Raw genomic sequence first — 15532 nt, 5'->3', positions numbered from 1 at the left:
GTGATCATAAGGAAGATCACAGTCCTGTCTCTCCTGTGAAATCAAACACCCTGAGCACTGGAAGTTAATTTGTCTTGCATATTCATACATCTCTTTGCAGGAAATTAGAATCTCTAAGTTCGTTTTAGTTAAAAACCTCACGGGAGATTGTGTATTGATGGTGGTCCGAATGTCAGATAGTTGAGAAACTTTATGCAAATAAGGATGATACAGACACGTTTCTGGTGGATTCTGTGCTGAAATCACGTTGACACGTTGCTATCATTACTATTATATAATTCAGATTTCAAATTTATATTGCACATTTTCATTGTGGCTAGAATGTGGTCAATTTGTTACACTGTAGGGCAGGGATTTTCAGATTATATTTTCATTCTGCTTTCAAAAATGATGAGATTAATCATGATTTTATTCTGTTGACAGATTTTAACAGTTAGAAGTAAACATTTGCATATAGTTTTGAGTTTATTTTTTGAGGTTGGACAGGTTAATTGCATGTTTTTGAAAGAAGACTTTTATGCTTACTGAACTTACCGTATTTGATCAAAATGCAGTAAAAATGGTAATAATGTGAAAAGTTATTTAAAATAACTGTTTTCTTTTAATATATTTTAAAATGTAAATGATTGCTTTATCAAAGCTGCTCAAGAATCATTATTAATGTTGAAAATGTTAATATTAATATTAAATATTAATTAATTAATATTCTTCAGGATTCTTTAAATGTAAACTTCAAAAGAACTGCATTTATTTGAAATAATTTTTGTTAGTCTTTACTGTCACATCTAAAAACAAAATATTTATTTTTCACAAATCTATGTAGATTTTGTGATTTGACTTTATTTCTTACTGAATACCGCAACTATTTTAAAATAACAATTAAAACGTGCATTACATTAACTCCATACAGAAATAAAGTTTACATTATTTCAACTGTAATCTAGCGCATACACAATGACTTTGAGCATGTGTTGTCCATGGAAACAGCCACATTGCTGTTCATTTTACTGACAAACCCCCAGAGCATCTGATCTCTAGCGCTTTGAGCGGTATCGAGCGGGTTTCTTCCGCGCCAGTGGACACGTAGGGTAACATATATTGCAGGCTTGACTTCATCTCTCTGTACTGCAGAAATGTTGAGCAAACAAGCAAACACGTAGATGTGCTGAAATAGCCACAGCAGCAAATAATTTAAATTTTGCGTCTAGTCGACATTGCACATTCACAACTCTGCAGCACAAGAAAAAAAGCCCTGAACAGACATCTTACATTTGTACTTGTGTAACGATCCGCTCACTTCAGGCAACTTGCTTTCCTTCGGGCTACACTTCATAACCACACACAGTCACACACACCTTCCCCTCCCCTGAAGCACAGTTTGGGGTCATCTGGGATCGTAACGCAGAAAACAAACGCGGAAAAAAAGGCATTCAAAATTGCTATGTGTCGTGTGAGAGAAAAAAAGTGCATGTGAGGCATTTGGGAATGTGTATTATTGTCATCTAGCTGTCAGAGAGTACAATGGAGGTTTTTGATTGACAGGCGAGAGGACGAGGATGGGTGGCCCTGAGTGAGAGTGGAGAAGGAGTCACGGAGAGGGCAGAGTGCTGCATTTTTTATTCAGTGGTGTCTCACGTTTTCTCTTATTCTCTTACTCTCTGCATAACTTCTTATTCTTCATGATCTGTTGTCCTGCACAAGTGGCTAGCTTTGCTTCAGGATTTTACATTGGGCATACACTGGCAACCCACTAGCATATAAAATAGGAAAATGCTAAACTAGTCGATAGGTTGCATGAATGATTAGTTAACTGGTTGTCTTAAATATTCTGGTTTTGGGTTCAGTAATGTGAAAGAGAGTTCTTGTGATCTAAAGATTATCAGTTTTAGGCCATTTGTATTTGACATGCCACCTTAAAAGTGAAATGCTCATGGTGGGATGCTCAAAATTAAATGACCAAATGACTATATCAGAGGTGCTTTAAGGGAAGATTTTAAAATCGCAACATTTTCAAGATGGTTTTAGTATGGTGTGCAGCAGGGTTCCGTATGTGTCCCTTTCATTTCATGAAAATTCCATGAAGGAATCAATTCCATGAGGGAATTGAATTAATGGTAACTTAACCTTTGAAGACAAACCTATTGTGAGCTTACAAGTTTGTTAATTGATACTTTTTTTGAAGCTATCAGCATGCATTATTTCAACGTATTTTTGAAATAATCTTGTAAGAAGTGGTATTCATGATGAAAAACTCCACCAATCAAAGAATCACAGTGAGCAAATCACACCAAAAGAACTTTATTGCGCCCACCGACTCACATGCAAATATATTGGTTATAATCAAAATCTATAAATCAGTACTTTTATTTGTCCATAGTTTGTCCATAATTCATGTAATTTACAGTGCTTAATGGATTCATAATTATTTACTTCATAAAAGCCCTCTTGTATCTTTTTTTATCTCTTTAATGAAGAAAATCTAATAAAAAATAAAAAAGTCTTATGCGAAAAATACTTCAGGAACCAAAGCCATTGGAAAAAGTAGGCAGCACTGTTGCACTAACTGTTTTTATAAAATGGCAGCAACAGTAGAATTACTAACCTATTCAACATATATTATTAAAAATAATCAGAATAAACAATTCTTCCATCAAGTAACATAGTTTATTACATTAACTGTAGGCTGTTTGTTTGCCAAAAAATGTATTGCAACTCTGCACATTAATATAGAATGTGTTCACAGGTGTCTTTTTTTTTTTAATGCGGCTTATCCAATCTGATGTAGAAACAGAAATATAAGTGTCATCATTTGTAAACGCAATAAGCAGAAATGTGTTTTTCTTACCAGTCTAACACACAGAACAAAAATTAGGTAGTGTATTGTATTGTTATTAGCCGTATTACAGTGACAGATAAACTGCACCAAAATACTGAAGAGTTTGGTTAGATGCACAACCTTTAAAGTCAGCTATGAATATGGCAAGCATTTTCTCTTCCTTTTTTTAAAAGTTGTTTATTTTTTTCTATCCTGTCTGTGTTCCATTACATGATTAGTTGCATTTTGTTATTTACCTTTAATATTGCACCTTCCCTGCTTTCAGAACAAGCCGCAACTCATTTTTGGCTCACATACTGATAATCCACTATCCCATGCTCTTGACATTTCTGTCTCAACTATGTGTGGTTGTACAGTATGAAGTTGGAAGTCTTGGTCACAGTGGAGAAGAAAAAAAAAATGCAGTGGCCTTTGGAAGTCCAGCTGCAATCTCTCCGTTTTCCGCTCCACTGAGTCAAGAATATTCACGGTCTTTGTAACTCCAGAAAGAATGACTAAGCTTTAAGGGAGGCAGAGTTAGCACTGCATGGGCACCTTCTGTTCTAGCGCAGTCTCGCGCCGTTCCCGGAGAAACCGGGATGAGATGAAGGGAAAAGAGTGAAAAATTAAGGAATGGAAGGAGAGATCCTGACAGGGCAGTTCAGCACCTTTATGCCTTTGGGGCTGGTGCCTGTGGCCATACGTGACAGCTCATGTGTGCTCATCCACACACAAAACCAGCGCACTGATGTAGAACAAACTGCATTCAGTTGGCTGTAGTAGATAGTCCATCTGTCTGCTGTAAAAAACCAATATGAACAGTTTGGTTTGAAACTGAGTTACCAAAGCGTCATGCTGCATCAATGGCCTGAGGTTTTCTAATGCCCCAACCCCCCAAATCTCATCAAATGTCTGTTATTTATTTGATTTGTCATTTGTTCTAAAACCAAAATAAGTTACTAACAAGTTGCAACTTTTTAACACTTAAATAAGTAATGTGTGAGTTTGTGTGTGTTCTCATGTGTTCATGAAAGTAATATTTTTTTCTCACACAGTTTCATTCAGCTGTAAAGATCCATCAGAAACCATGAGATTTTATCAGTTTTATTTTGACAGCAATGGATTTTAACAGTAAAAAATATTTTTAAATATGTACATAATTTAAGAAAAAAAAGCCTATTTGTTTGGCCTTTTTTTTATTATTGTACTAAAGCCAAAATAAGTTGCTAACCAGTCAGTATAAGCTAACACCTAAATTATTCTGCATTTTATATGCATGTATTTACAAATTATTATTATTGTTAAATAAATTGTATGTTGCATATTTTCCTAATCAAATATAAATAAAAGCCTTTTTTAATTTAGCAAATTAAATGTTTTTTACCCTTTGCATGTCTTTTGGAAGCCTGTTTGAAAAAAAAAACAGTTATTTTTGAAAATCTATAAATTTTATTCTGCTAGTGGTGCAGAAATGACACCCTGCACCTTTAAGAGTAAGACGAGTCTGCCTGCCCTGATTTTTCTCTTTTCTTGTGTTGAGTGCAAACATCATTCCACAGCTAGCTATCTATCAATCCTTAATTTGGACATCTCTGAATGGCTGAATGAGATGCCATGCGCGTCTCTTAAAGCACTCCTGCTGGGAATGGGGGTGCCTGCCTTGTGGCATCTGATGCATATTTTTCCCCTCGACAACCTTCATTTGTCTGTCGTTGTGAGTTAATCTCCATACATATTTCCTTTGCCATCAAAGGTGCTTGCTGGCTTATGTTAAAATCAGCCAAGCGAGGACCTTACAATGATATTCATAGCCTCTCCTGAACCTCCACGACAAGTGAGTGTGAGAGAGAGAGAGAGACTGTGTTGCTTCTGTCATGCTCAAGCAATGACCTCTGCTGATACAAAGTCTGAGTCGCATGTTGAGATCGCCAGAGCTGTGTGTGTGATTTAGGGAAGGAAAAACCAGAGACCAGCACTGACCCTAGGTCAATGTGTAGGCTGATTAAAATGGCAGTCTGACTTCATGTGTGACAACGGTGGGATTTACAGTGATTCTGCCACATAAAACAGCCTTCAGACAACATCCTGTCCATGTGAGAGAAAGGTGAACATCTTTTGCTATGTATGGCGGTTTGTTTAGCAGCATAAAAACATTCCGAGAGATTTGTGTGTTTGCTAGGCTGAGATGATGTGGAACTAAGTAAATTCAGTTGGCTGTCGTGGAAGCTCCATCTGTCTGCTGCAGGATTGGATTGATACCAATACTTTGGTACAATACCAGCCTTTGGTACCTCAGTATCGATGGCAACAGATGAACAGCCTCAGTCCATTGATTGAATGATTTCAATAGAATTAATAATTTTGTGTTAATTTGCTTTCAGTCTCAGTATTTGTAACATTCACTTCTTTTTTTTTTTTTTTTTTGCCATGGTATTGTAGAATTAGCAAATTGTATTGTAAATATGTCATTTAAGATTAAAATATTTTTAATTTGTTAAAAATCTATCTGGATGTGGTTTAAAAATATACTAGTGTTCAGATGAATGAAAATAATCATTTTATTCCGCTAAGACAATCTGAATTGATCAGAAGTGACCGTAAAGAATTTTACATTGTTACAAATTGTTTGTATTTCAAATAAATGCTTTTTTTTTTACTTTATATTTATAAAAGAATCCTGAAAACAATGTAGCACAGTTACCACAAAAATGTCTGTTTTAAAATGTTTCTTAAGTCCCAAATCAGCATATCAGAATGATTTCTGAAGGATCATGCGCCACTAAAATTTGGAATAATGGCTGCTGAAATTTCAGCTTAGCCATCACCCAAAAAAAAAAAAAAAAAAAAAAAATATATATATATATATATATATATATATATATATATATATATATATATATATATATATATATATATATATATATATATATATATATATATATATATATATATATATAATTTTTTTTTTTTTTTTTTTTTTTTTTTTAATTAATTTTCTTTCCAAAACATTCTTGAAATTCTTGATTTTTTTTTTATATTTATCAATATTTAATTTTTACTGTATTTTTGATCAGGTGCAGTCTTGGTGAGTATAAGAGACTTCTTTCAAAACATTATAAAAAGTTATAAGGTTTAAGTGGTTAAGTAGGTAATGTCAAATGCTCTGAATCCATTAAAATCATTTAATGATTCTTATGCTTAAGTGCTTTAAAAAAAGTATTCTATTTGCACTGCATGAACTGCCCTAAGTGTGCTAAATATTAGCACATTGTAATCTTGGTTAGATACCAAAATTGACAAAATGATGATTATATAACTAGTATCATCACGGATTTCATGCCACAGTATTTTTTTTAGTATCATGTACTGTGCAACCCTAGTCTGCTTTTTGCTTCCAGTTCCTCAGCGAATGAAAACTGTCTTCTTGGTTTTGCTCAATAACACATATACTTCACCAACTCGATCTCCCCAGCCCTGACTGGAAGTCTTTATGTATTATTAGTGTTGTCTACTAAGACAAGCATCACTGTTGTTCACAGTTTGGGACTTGGGATTCGATTAGCTCAAAATATCTCGCTCTGCACTGTTTGTGTTACAGTTATGAGTGATAACTTGCATCATGGGGCTTGTTGAGGTGAGGTGTGTAATATTGTTTTCTAAGGGATCAGACTTCTCTTGATAGGGTAAAATCCAATGTACCAGAGCCAAATCTAAGAACCAAAATATTGTAGAGACTCAGCACCACTTATATATATTTTTCTTAGAAAAGTCTAGTTGTATATGCAAAAAAAGTAGCATTTGAAGCTGTAATCAGCTGTGTACTATTCTTCTGCTTTTTAGACATAATGGTTCCTTGTATGGATTGCAGTCTACAGTAGATGGTCTATAACACTCTCTGGAATGGAGCTAATGTAGGATCAATGTTTAACAGAGGCTTGTTATTATGGCATGCTGCTCATGAATGAATAAATGTGAGTCTGGCTGCAAACAGGGGTCATGCCTTCACAGGATCATGGCATTCCAGTAGGAAAGGTACAAATCAAAATGTATGTGCACACACTAGACATGCATTTTAAATGGATTCTAGAGCAGCTGAAGAAGTGGAGAGCTGGCTAATCTTTGGAAAAATATGAAATGTGCTGACAGTTGGTGTTGGAAGGAATGAAGGATAGAGATGAAAACGCTCAATCCTGTTAGACAGCTCACCTGAACGAAACTCAGCTTTTACTAAAATTACCTTCACCATCACAGTCAGACAAAACCCTGGAAGGAAAGACAAAATATTCAAGTAAGTAGAGGGGAGTTGGGAATTGTTAGGAATCTGGGAATTTGCAAATTACACATTGTAATATTAAGGTGCTGTACTTAATACAGTAAGGAATATATGTTTTAGTGTATTTGTTGGGTACACTTTATTTTTCATTTGCCCTTGTTGCAGTGTAGTTATGTTTAAGTACTGCTTAATGTTAATTAATGACATGTACTTAGTTGCATGTAATTATGCATAATTTACTGTTATTAAGTACATATAACAAGGACACAAAGGGTTTCTTTTATTTAGTTTTTGGTTTATATTTTAATTTATTTTGTTTTGATTGTTTATTTTTTTATTTCATTTGATATTTTATCTATATATTTGGGTTTATATAAACATTTATTTAATTTATCTGTAGACTAAGAGTCTTTCTGTCTGTCAGTCATTTTAGATGTTTCATATATGGGAGCAGGAAGTTCATGTTAGCTGAAGCGGATCATTCAAATCAAGCACCATATTGAGCTTCATAAGCAGTTATTAGTTTGTCATGGGAGAAGCGCATTTTGCTGCCATTGCTTGTCACAGGGATGACATGTTGGTGCTCTCCATCTCTATTAGAGTGCTCTCAGTTGTATAACAGTAGGGCAGGGTTTTGGAAAGTGAGTCTAATTCAGTAGCTAATCCTGGTGAAACGTCCACTTCCTGTTTACAGCAGATTTTAACAACTACAAATCCCATATCTTTTAAGAATAAACATTTATAAAATAACCCTGATTTTATTTATTTCTCTTCCAGGAGCAATTTCCAAATTTTTTGGCATCCTGGAGGGTCTGGACATAACAGCAGCTAGTTATCTTGTCCTATTTTCATTTTAATATTCTAAAGTAGCTTGGAGTTCACTAGATTGCAAATGTTTTTCCAGTGACCCCAGTAGACCGTTTCTGGAGGGCAGCGACTGCCCGAGTAACTCTTCCTGCCCGCTCGTGTCTCATTAAAACTCAGTGAGATGCTCATTAGGGTTTAAGTGGAATTAGTATGAAAAGCTCTCTCTCTGCGCTAATGAAGGCAACCGCGCCACAATTGTTTTCATTTGCAGTGACTCTCCCTGAATGCAATCAGAAACCCTGACCGAGCCCCCTGCTAGCACGCTCTCTCTCTAGCTCTCTATCTCTTTCTCAAACCCATTTTATCCCATGTGCTTTTCAAGGCCAGTAGGCAAGGCAACTGCACAAATTATCTCTGCATTTACACACCTCACTCTTTTTTTCCTTGTCATGTCTAGAATTTTTCATAGATATAATAATGAACCATCCTGCTATGCTCAGCATCATCTCCTCTTGCTCTCATTGGCGCGTTAGGCTAGCATCTGCTTTCTCTCTTGGGTTAGCTCCCACACAACATCATACGCCGCGTGTGAATCCACATGTGGTGCTGCAGCATGTTCCTGTGTGTTTTTTGGCTCTGTGTTGCTCATCAAGACAGTCTCACTTCTTTCAAACACCTGTCTTGCTTTCTCGCTCACTCATCCTCCATTCTTTTCCCTTTGGAAATTGCAGCTTACGTTTCTGTCTTTTTTTCCCATTTGAGCAATGAATAAATTATCAAAGAATCAACAAGCATTGTTTGCTGCACTGAAAATACTGGTGTTTTTGTTTGGTACACATGCATGTATGGTTAGGGTTCTGGGAGTATTGTATGAATTGGGAAGTCATCTGTTCACCTGAGAATCACGTTGTGCATTTGTGAGCCGGTCGAGTAAGTGTGTAGTACACATGGGAAGCTTCACATATTAATCACACTGTTTGTTTGTCCTTTCGAGTGTATGTGTGCACGCACATTTCTTGCTCAGATCTTTGCATCCCCCTGCTGTTCTTGTGACAGTCTGCTGTCAGGGGACTGTGAGCAGAGGAGGAATTTCCATATTACTCAAACATACTCACAGGTTTACTTGATTCTGTGTAGAATACTGCTGTCTGCTGCTGGGGATACAGAGATTTTTCCAGCCTAGAGATGGATGCAGTTTTCAGAGCCCCTGCTTCATAATGGGCTTCAAACCCAGTGGTTCTTAAACTTTTTGACTCAAAGGCCTCTGTTCTCCAACACAGTACTCAAAGGCTATCCAACCCTCCATATATATAGATTATAACATTTTAAATTAGGGAACACTATTTACCATTAACTAGTTGCTTATTAGCATGCATATTACTAGCATATTGGCTGCTTATTATTACTTCTACACTATTGCACCTTGTCATTTTTGTTGCTCATTTGTGAAAGTTTCTAATAGATTTAGAATGGTTTTCAACCCTCCGTAGAAGGGCAACAGGATATTCAGGGTTTCCGTTTTGGAATAAATAATAAATTATGAATGATGATGATAAATTCAGAATGTTAAAATGTGCTATCTAGCCCAGTCTCCCAAAAACTTTTTAATTAAAGTTTTTAATCATTTAAACTTGTGTTTAATGATGTACCAAAATTAAAATTCTTAGGGAAAACAAGTATGTGTGTTCAGTCTGTTTGAAGACAGGAAACACGTATAAATCAACCACTTATGAAGAGGAGTATCTTAGTAAATGCAAACAGAAATATGCATAAAATATTTAGATTACCATTCAGAAGGTTGGGCTCAGTAAGATTTTTTTTTTTTTTATGTTTTGGAAAGATGTCTCTTGTGCTTACAGTGATGTAGGGTTTCTATTTTAATATATTTTAAAATGCAATTAATTTCTGTGATGTTAATGTAATCAGTTTTCAGCAGCTATACGTCTTCAATGTCACATTGTCCCTCAGAAATCATTCTAATATGCTGATTTGGTGCTCAAGAACCATTTCTCATTATCATCAATGTTGAAAACAGTTGTGCTGATTTAAAAATGAAGTCTGACCCCAAACTTTTGAACAGAAGTGCATCTGTTTGAATTATGTAAGAAAAAAAATACACTGAATTTGTAGTCGTGTTTGTTGTTTAGCTGCAATATAAATATAATTACATAGTTTTAAGTGACTATATAATGTGCAGTAACGTGTCTCATTAACTGTAAATGATAATTCTTTATAACAAGATACCATCATCAGCCAGCAATGAATATGATTAAATGTGGATATTTTCATGTGCGCACTGCTTCTTCTCCATGTCAAATTTTCTGTTATCCACTCTGATGAAGTTGCAGTTTCTTTGTGGCCTTGTCTTCGGTTTCAACCTAAAGCTAAATTTTCAGCAGCCAAAATATTGGAGCATCCCTGCTTGTTAAACTGGCAAAATGAGTTTCCTTGTCATGATCTATGATTTTGAGCTAAGAGGTCAGTTCTTTTTGTCTGAATTGGTTGATAAATGGACATATCAAAATATTAATTTGACAAATCCTTTAAGAGACTTCATTTAAGTATCTAAACGCTGTACTTGAGTTAGAAATGGTTGTCTGACTTAGCTGGGGACTTTTCTGTGACGGCCAGCAGCTAACTTGCCTTGAAAAAGACAAAGCGCTACACCACTCATCTCCTCCTCCCAAGAGCCTCTTGCTGAGATGTCAAAGGATGTTGCCATATTGGTAGGGGTCAGGGATGTATTAGAATGGCAGATTGGGCTATCAGTTTGTGAGAAACAGGTGAGACCCCATAGTTCAATGAGTTCAGGGGCTTCAACAGTAACATTTACATGCTAATTGAGCAGGACCTGCTGTTGGCATTATGCGTGTGTTTAATTGAATAGTTGCTATTGTGTTCGAGGTACGACCCTGATCGCTGCACTTAATGTAGACACACACGTGCATCTCACTAATACAAGGCTGCATGAGTGTTTCGTGTGTACATTTGTGTGTGTGGTCTGAGCTCCTGATAAGCTTATGTGTAGGGCCGGCTGGTGATGTTTTTCCTTTGTAGTCTTTGTGAGGTAAAATGCATAATTAATGCAGATGAGATATTTAAAGCTCAAGGCCTGGCACCAACCAGTGTCATGCATATCTTCTTTCTCTCTCTTGCTCATTCTCTCTTTTTCGTGTATAGTAAAAGTTTGGGATTTTATTTTATTTATGTTTGATATAAGTCTCTTTATGCTCACCATTTTTTTAAATCTAAAATACAGTAAAAATAGTAATATGTCAGTTTGGTGCTCAGGAAACATTTCTCATCTTCAATGTTGAAAATGGTTGTTTCTTAATATTTTTGTAGAAACCGCAGATGAACTGCATTTATTTAAAATTGATCATTTTTGTCACCATGAAAAAATTGAATACATCTTAAAAAATCTGGAAAAAAAAAAATCTTACTGACCTCAGACTTTTGAACTCTGTACTTTGTGCTTTTACAGTTTTGGTAACACTTTACGATAAGGTTCTATACTTTAGCATTAGTTAATGCAATACCTAACATGAAATAACAGAACAATATTTTTACAGCATGTATTAAATTAGGTTCATTTTCAGTTTCTATATACACATTTTTTTAACATTTTCAAGTTGTATAATTTAACATTAATAAGTTAGTGTTATGAAACGTGAAATAACAGACAGTAGTATTTTTATGATGTAACTTCAACTTAGATGTATATGCTTTATCATGATACGTAATGCATTATCAATGTTAACAAATTTATCCTTATTACAGGGGTTTCCACAGTTTTATCCTAATTTTAAGACCAAACCCAAAATGTATAATTTCCTGTCCGATTAAGTGGACCCAATAACGTTAATATTATTTAGTATTTAGTATTAGTTAGTATTTTTTTAACTACAAGCCTGATACTGACACATAGTTATACATGAAAATGATTTGATCCCTTCCTGAAGAGTTTTATCTATTCGTGCATTTGTGCATTGATAAAAGCTAGTTGAAGCGCAGTGAAATTTAACAAAACACAGATGTCACAAGATGCACTTTTAAAAGTTGGATTGTATTTAACTTGCGTCTCAAAACGTGGGGCTCAGCATGAAATGCTGAAAACCATAAACGGTGAGATGCCACAGCTCTGATAGAACCTACAAAATTGAATGGAATGCAATGGACATTTCCCAGATTGAAATAGAGATTTCATTTTTGAAATCGATCTTCTGTCTTAAATCAGACCAAAGTTTCTCCGGAAACTGTTTTTAGCAGAACCAAACTGTAGAAACTTAGTTTAAAATGAAAGTTACTTGATATTAATTAAAGTTTATTGAACAGTTGCATAAAAGCAATATCACACTCACAGTCGTGCTGTTGTAATGACCGCCTACAGACAAATCGCAGCCGAACAGCTAGCTAGAGTAATGTTCTCTTCGTGGGTTTGGTCTCGCCTGTGTTGCCTCATCAAAACATTGAGTCATTCTGTCTAAAATCGCCTTGGCGCACCCTCACTTGTCTCTCTCCTCTCTCTTCATTTCCCACTCATAGTCTGCATTGGAAACGTAGATGCTGATTCACTCTCCAGCCTGAGGACACCAAATAATAAGAAAGTCGGTCACATGATAAAGGCCGTTCCTCTGTGCACTTCCTGCCTAATCTAGGCTAACAATGACCTTGGGCCTGTGCCTACACCACACATGCACACTCACATACAGAGATGGGTTTCTGGTTTGGGGATACAGAAAAGATTGAGAAGGGAGAGGTGACTAGGGAGATGGAGAGAGAAATTAGGTTTAGGAAAGATGGAGAGAGAGAGGAAGACAGAACAAAAGGAAAGGAAATGAGAGAGAGGGAAGTATCGAGGGAGACGGGAGAGAGGTGAGGATGAAAGGAAGGGAAGATGGAGGAGAGGAAGAGGAGATAAAAGACGGAAAAGGTGTGTCGGTGCAGGGAGGGAGACTGACGGGTGGTGTGAGACGGAGCGTGTGTGTATGTGTGAAGGCTGCTGTAGATTCTCACTTGGCCGTTCATGCAAGGAATGGGATTTCAGGATTCACTGTCCACTCTGCCTAAAGGCCTGTGTGTGTAAGAAAGAGAGAGAACGTGTTCGTGTGTGTTTCTGGTGCATGTGCTGTATAAAATAGCTACAAAAGATCCTGTGGCTCTGTGACTTCACCAGTGGATTTAGCAAAGATGGCCGCTGAGGGATTTCTGCCTCCCAGGCCACATGCACACAGCCTTTCAAAGTCAACATCAAATCTAGTTTTTTATTCACATTTATTTTAAGGCTTGTTCTTGTTTCCATTCTGTACAATTCATTTCTGCATATTTTATAAATGACTTTAGCCAACATCACAAGACAGGAACCCTAAAACACCCTTAAACAATAAATGCTTAATTTCATGATCAGTCTATCCCCATTGTCCCCCATAAAGTCCAATTTTTGGTGCTCTCATCAAACTTCCTAATTCAGTCTAAAATAGCACTGCATGATTGTAGGGGAAAAAATATATAATTGCTATTTATTTATATTTTTTTCCTGATTTCTGCAATTTAATATTAGTATTATTTTAAAAGATCAGTATCAATGACTATTATTATTATTATTAAATAAAAAAATAACCAAAATATATACAACTATTGTAATATTTTAATATATGATAATACAGTATTTTACTATACTACGTATATAATGCTAGGTTTATAAAATAATGTTATTTTACAGCACAACTACTAATAGTTACAATGTATATTATAAATCACAATACTAATAATGTTATTTTACAGTACAACTACTAATAGTTACAATATAAATTATAAATGACAATTCAAATTTTTATGGCTAATGTTTAATACTTATACTAATATATATATTTTTTTTTAGGTTAAACCATCAAACTTTTGATTTTGAAGCAGCATATACTGTGAACTGAGCTGCTCCGAGACACTGAAAACACTGGATCATGAGCTACACGTGTAAATGAACACAGTGTCGCACTTCACTCTCAAACATGAACCATATAATAATTTATTTAAATCAGCCTTTGTGATTTGATAATCTTATATTGCAGTCACATCACTGTGCATATCTGTGCAGCCATAATCTAATATATATCAAATTTTGGAAGTCAGATGTTGATTGTAGACTTTCCCTCTTTAGCTCAGAGTTCTCTGATTCATAATAAATGTTCAGTTGTAAGGACACACACACGCACAGCTTCTGTTCCTCCCGGCCTCCTCCGCACCTGTGCTGTGCCCACTGCTGCCCGTCTGTCGTCTGTTATTTATAGAGCACGACTGACCTTAGATGAGACTGACTAAGCTCAGATTGAGGTTTGTTCTACCAAGATGAACCTCTGTTAGTCTAGAGTCTGTCTTGGTCTCTTCTCCTTCTCATTCAGTGTCTCTCTTTCTCATTCTTTGTCTCACACTGCCAAAATAAATGTGTCTTTTAATCAGTATCTTTGTCCTGTTTTGCAGGAAAATAATTTAAACATCATTCAAACAAGATAAATGTACTCAAGCAGCTTTTAATTATTTTTTTTAGAGAATGTATGTTTAATAAATTGAATTAATCTTACTCTTTTTTTTTTTTTTATTATTTATAGCATTACAGTGTCTGCTACTCTCTACATAAACATCATAATAGAAAATTTAGTAAGTGATATCTCAGACTGCAACAGAGCAATAGAGTGCAAGTGCAAGTAAAAATCCAATTCATTTTCCATAGGGGAATTGATTTTTAACAATAACTTGTAAACCGTAAAAGACAGACCTATTGTAAATTCTGAAGTTCTTACTCTAACAGTTATATGTTTTTTGAAGATATTTTTTAATAATAATGTTTAACAATTTCTGATGAAAATCTACATGATTCTACATGATTCTCCACCAATCAGACAAACTAAACAAACTACAATTGCAAAACTGCTAAATATTATACATTTTTAAATAGTCTGAAATGTAGCATATTTAAGTTTTAAATATGTTTGTTTTCAATATATGCACCATATTTTGCAGATAAATTTACAAGTTGCATATATTGTAAATATACAATATAAAATATTTCCATCATTTTTAATTTGGTCGTTAAAGTAATTTGCAATGCTATTTGCTCTCATTAAAGCCGTTAAGTACACATTCTTGTACCATTGTCTTTTGTCTGGTTTTCATATATTTTGTTGCCTCAGATTCAGTGCCTTTTCTGTCAAGGATGCATGTGTTTTCTGAGGTCATCTTATTATGCATAAGTGTGCTGCCTACCTTAAAGAGGTATATATCAGGCTGATAACTAGGATTCAAAACCGCAGTCTCTGTTTATGACTGATTGTTTGTGAAATATTGTTTATGAGCAGTTAATGTTCTTCTCAGTTTGGAGGTTTTGTGTGTTTGATCTAGACAGCTATGAGTTGTTTGATTTCCCCACACAGATGTATCATCTGAAGAATACATTCCAGATTTCATAAAGATGCAAGCGTGTTTGTGTGCACGAGATCGCGGCTAATCAGTGTGCGCCGTTGGAGAGGAAGTTTCCGTGGTGACGGAGGCGTGCATCAGATGCTGGACTGTATTGGCAGCTTGCGCTTAATGGAGAGCGATGGAGTCCCTGATGGGAGGTGGAATAATGTCCCCTGATTTGG

General features: G+C 35.4%; 1 protein-coding gene across 2 annotated transcripts in view; it reads left to right on the top strand.

The window, feature by feature from the left end:
- LOC306884482 (stromal membrane-associated protein 1-like) overlaps nt 1–15532 on the top strand; it is a 107675-nt gene that overhangs the window by 50982 nt on the left and 41161 nt on the right. The window lies entirely within an intron of this gene.

Source organism: Barbus barbus (assembly GCF_936440315.1).
Source record: "Barbus barbus genome assembly, chromosome: 18".
NCBI classification, from domain to species: Eukaryota; Metazoa; Chordata; class Actinopteri; order Cypriniformes; family Cyprinidae; genus Barbus; species Barbus barbus.
Note: the sequence above shows the minus strand (reverse complement) of the source record. Positions and strands in the feature narration are given on the sequence as shown.